Source organism: Tenrec ecaudatus, chromosome 1, assembly GCF_050624435.1.
Source record: "Tenrec ecaudatus isolate mTenEca1 chromosome 1, mTenEca1.hap1, whole genome shotgun sequence".
Classification (NCBI taxonomy): Eukaryota; Metazoa; Chordata; class Mammalia; order Afrosoricida; family Tenrecidae; genus Tenrec; species Tenrec ecaudatus.
This window is the reverse complement of record NC_134530.1, coordinates 121,865,884-121,870,626: the sequence shown is the minus strand read 5'-3', so window position 1 is coordinate 121,870,626 and position 4,743 is coordinate 121,865,884. Positions and strand designations below refer to the sequence as shown.

At 42.3% G+C, this 4,743-nt stretch overlaps 1 pseudogene; it reads left to right on the top strand.

The window, feature by feature from the left end:
- Window positions 1-2,543: 2,543 nt before the first annotated feature.
- LOC142434509 (E3 ubiquitin-protein ligase Mdm2 pseudogene) lies at window positions 2,544-3,946 on the top strand (annotated as a pseudogene).
- The last annotated feature ends 797 nt before the right edge of the window (window positions 3,947-4,743 follow it).

Genomic DNA, 4,743 nt, shown 5'->3' with positions numbered 1-4,743 from the left:
TCTCTCTCTCTCTCTCTCTCTCTCTCTCTCTCTTTTGATTTGCATCTCTTGAATGGCTAATGATCATGAACATTTCTTCATGTTTGTTGGCTGCCTGAATTTCTTCTTTGATGAACTGTCTCTCCATGTCCTCTGCTCATTTTAAAATTAGATTATTTGTTGTTTTCTTGTGGAAGGTTTTTATGAATTTTTGAGATTACCCCCTTGTCTGATATATCATTGCCATTTTTTCCCTCCAGTCTGTGGGTTCTCTTTGGTCATATATTTTGGTGCCCATAAGCATCTAATTTCCAGGAGACTCCAGTCATCTATTTGTTTTCTCTTGTTTGTTTGTTTCCATTATGTTTGATAGTGTCTTTATGTCATCTACTAGGGATCTTAGGTTGGTCTCTTTAGTTGTTGTTGATGATCTTTATAGTTCTAAGTGCTACATTTAGGTCTTTCATCCATCTTGGGTTCATTTGTGTATACAGTGTGAGTTAAGCATCCTGTTTCATTCTTCTGCAGATGGATATCTAGTTTGTTATATACCATTTGTTAAAGAGATTATCTCTTCCCAATTTCATGGGCTCTGATCCTTTGTCAGAGGTCAGCTGTCCATAGGTGGATGACTTACTTCTGGGTTCCCAGTTCTGTTCTCCTGGTTATGTATCTATTATTCCACCAGTACTGGGCTGTTTGGACCACTGTGGTTGTGTAGTGGGTTCTGAGATTAGGAAGTGAGAGGCTTCCTACTTTCTTCTCATTATGGCGCTTTGTTTATTTGGAGTCTCTTTTCTTTCCATATCAAGTTGACGATTAAAGTCTTCCCATCACTTTAATGAATGCTGCTATAACCAGGAATGAGGTTTTATTATATCTGTAGATCATTTTGGATAGTATTGACATCTTTACAATGTCATATCTTCTATCCATGAGCATGGTATAGTCTTCCATTTATGAAGGTCTCTTCTGTGAACTGTGAACTGCCTTCTTGAAGCTGTCAGCCAAATGTCTAACTCACAGTCCTACCAGGGTTCCCTTTTCAAACTCAGCAGTGCCCTTAAGCAATGGGCCTTTCAAGACTATGCCTGGGGTATCAAACTTTAGAATATTTTTCTTGGATATGCATAAATAAAGTGAACTCTGATGTCCATACGTAGGATAGCAGCAACAGGATGACTGCCTTGAAAAGGGTTTAGCCACAATACAGAGACCTCATAAATTGACCCAGTGCTCCTCGTGTCATGAAGAAACTGTTTCCTTCATGTCCATTCTTTTTTCCTCACGACACCTGTTACTCTTTCCCATCCATTCTTCTGAATCAGACGCAGTCTTTGAGACCCGCCTTTCCCCTGCTTGATGTACATGCTCATGAAGAGATCACTGAAGATATAACTGCTATAGCAAAGTGTAGCAAAAAATACAAAGACGGTGCTTGGCTCTCAGAAAGAATCATGCCTGGGGTCTTAAAGGCTTATCTTCAAACTAGCAGCCATCTAAGTGAGACGTCTACTAAGTCCACATGGGAGAAGCACACCAGCCTGTATGATCCAATGATTGTAAATAATAAAATCCAGCTCTGAAGGAGGGATTGGTATCAGAGCTTAAATTGTGAACACTTGGTTTGCAGAAGCCTTCAGATGGCAGTGGAGCCCCAAATCCATTTCCAGCATCCAAACATGGTAAAGACTCCGGTGAATCACCAGTGACCATAATTGTGGGAAGTGACTAACCTTGTTATCAGACAGAGACCATTGTAAAGATGATTACGGCAGATGTAGTTAGGTTCAGTTGATCTCTCTTTTGAGCCATTTCAACGTTGTTTGGGTTAAAACAATGCGAGGGGGAAATGCACATTGGTTAAACCTCTGATGAATACTCTCTGGGCACAGCCCAGGAGCGTGACTGCCCTTGCTATCATGCGGAGTGCACCAGGAAGTGGCTATGGCAGATGCAGTTGGGTTAACATTTAACAACTCGTCATTTGGTTTCCCTTTGGACTAATCTTAAATTTGTTCTAGTTTTTAAGGTTTTCTGCTTTCTTTCTGATTGAGGTTTTTCTTTTGTTTTATTTCAGTGTGTGTGTGTCTTTCTATATATGAATTCCAGTATAGGTAAATCTGCAAGGCAGTAACTGGATTCATCATTTCTGAAGGGCACTAGAAGAGGAATTAGGGGGAAATGGGGAGCAATGAGCACAAGAAAGAAGAAAATGTTCTAAAATTGATTGTAGTGATTATTTCATAACTCTTTTAAATACGACTGAGCTACTGAATTGTATGATGTATGAATTATGTGTCAATTAAACTTTTTTTTTTTTTTAGCTCTAAGGGCCCTGCATGGCAGGAAGGGGGATGGGAAATGAAACCGACCCCAGGGGGCAGCCCTGGCCCTTCTGAGCAAGGCCACGCCGCTTTCAAAGCCAAGATCATCCTTGGGCCCTGCGAGTGGAATGGTCGCCCAGGTCCAGGCCAGCGGGCTTCGGGAAGGGAACAGAGAAGCCTCGAGGATCCCCTCCCCCTCACTCCCCGGGGCAACCCCGCATGGTGCGAAGCAGGCAAATGGGCAATGTCAACATGTCTGTGTCTTCTACTGATGGTGCTGCTACAAGCACCTCACAGATTCCTGCTTCACAACGAGAGACGCTGGCAAGACCAAGCCATTGCTTTCAAAGTTGTTCAAGAGTCTGTTGGTGCACAGGAAGACACTTCCCCTGTGAAACTGGTTGTATTTTATCTTGGCCAATATACTATGGCTAAACAGAGCAGCAACAGCATATGGTCTATTGTTCAAATGACCGTCTAGGGGATTTGCTTGGGGAACCAAACTTCCCTGTGAAAGACCACAGGAACAAATACACATGATCTACAGAAACATGGGAATAGTAACTCAACAGGAACCTCTGGACTGTGGCACTTCTGTGAGTGAGAACAGGTGTCAACCTGAAGAGGGGAATGTTCACAAGGACTCTATGCAGGAGTGACGGCAAGAGAAACCTTCATCTTCAAATGTGATTTGTAGACTGACTACCTCATCCAGAAGGAGAGCGACTAGTGAGACGGAAGACAATTCCGAGGAATTAGCTGTTGAAGTACAAGGAAAACGCCACCGATCTGATGGTGCTTCCTTCCCTCTCCTTGAAGGAGGACGCCGCACTGTGTACCATCAGGGGGCTGCGCTGTGGAAGAAGCAGGAGCAGCGAGTCAGCAGAAACGCCCCGAATCCAGATGCTGACACTGGTGTAAGTGGACATGCTGGCGCTTGGTTAGACCAGGATTCTGTTTCAGATCAGTGCAGAAGTTGAGGTTGAATCTCTTGATTCCGAAGGTTATAACCTTTGTGAAGGACAAGAACTCTCCGATGGTGGTGAAGGGATAGACCGTGTTACTGTCTATCAGACTGAGGAAAGCGATGCAGATTCATTTGAAGACGACCCTGGAATCTTCCTAGGCATGTTGGCACTTTGTGAGAACTGGCTTCCTGAAGATAAAGGGAAAAACAAAGAGAAAATGCTTGAGTGTCCCAAACTAGAAAACACAACTCAAGTAGAAGAGGGCTCGATGTTCCCGATGGTAAAAAAAAAAGAGCAGTGAGTGACTCTAAAGAGTCACATGTTGAAGAACATGATGATAATGTAACACAATCCTCCCAGTCTCAGGAGAGTGAGGACTATCCCCAGCCCCCCACTTCCAGCAGCATCATTTACAGCAGCCACGATGCGCGAGTTTTGAGAGGGAAGAAGCACAAGGCAAAGAAGAAAGTGTGGAATCCAGATCTCGCCCTATTGCCACTGATCCTTGTGTGATTTGCCAAGATCGACCTAAAAATGGTTGCATCGTCCACGCCCAAACAGGACATTTAATGGCGTGCTTTACATGTGCAAAGAAACTTAAAAAAAAGAAACAAGCTCTGTGCAGTGTGTAGACAACCAATCCAAATGATTGTGTTAACTTTTTTCTTCTAGTTGACCTGTCTGTAAAAATAGGATTATATATCTTTATCTATATAAACATGAAAATGTAGATGGCTATATTGTCAACTTGAAATTTATTTTTATTTTTTCAAAAATATATTAAGTGAAAGATTATTTCAGTCCATATAGATTTCTACCTCTGGGGAGGGTGGAGGTAGTGAAAATTCACTTTCTTTTAGGAAAATATCACTTTTGTTTATATTGGAATTTTAAAATAATTTGAATTGGATTTACAGCTCATCCTTTAGCCCGTCCCCTCATTTTCCATTTTATCTCCTTGTAGGACATTCAAACATAATTTATTATCATTCATAGAAGAACATTGTGTGTGAAAGATTTACTATTTAAATTTTAGATACTCTTAAACCTGGTCTGTGGTTTCCCTGTTCTGTCAGAAATTCTTAAAGTATGCTTAATAAAAAGTTCATACTACTAAAAACAAACAAACTTTTATTTTAAAGACCTGCCTTCCTTGTGGAGCCTTCCACTCTTCCTGGTGTCTGAATAGGTAAGGGGGTGCTCAGCAGAGACATAAGAGGGCCATGGGATGCCAGAGACCTAATGAGACCCCAAACAGTCATCTCATGCATGGTCTGGGGATGGATTCCATCTAGGAAGCAAGGGAGAGGTTCGGAATGTCCCAGAGACAAGTTAGGATCAGAATCTGGCAAAACCAGATTGAGCATCAGACCCAAAGTCAGCATGAAGCTGTAGGTAGAAAACAGAACTGTTGTCCAGGACAGCATAAGAGAATGGGGACGGAAAGGAGGAAGTGGGTGAACTTGGCT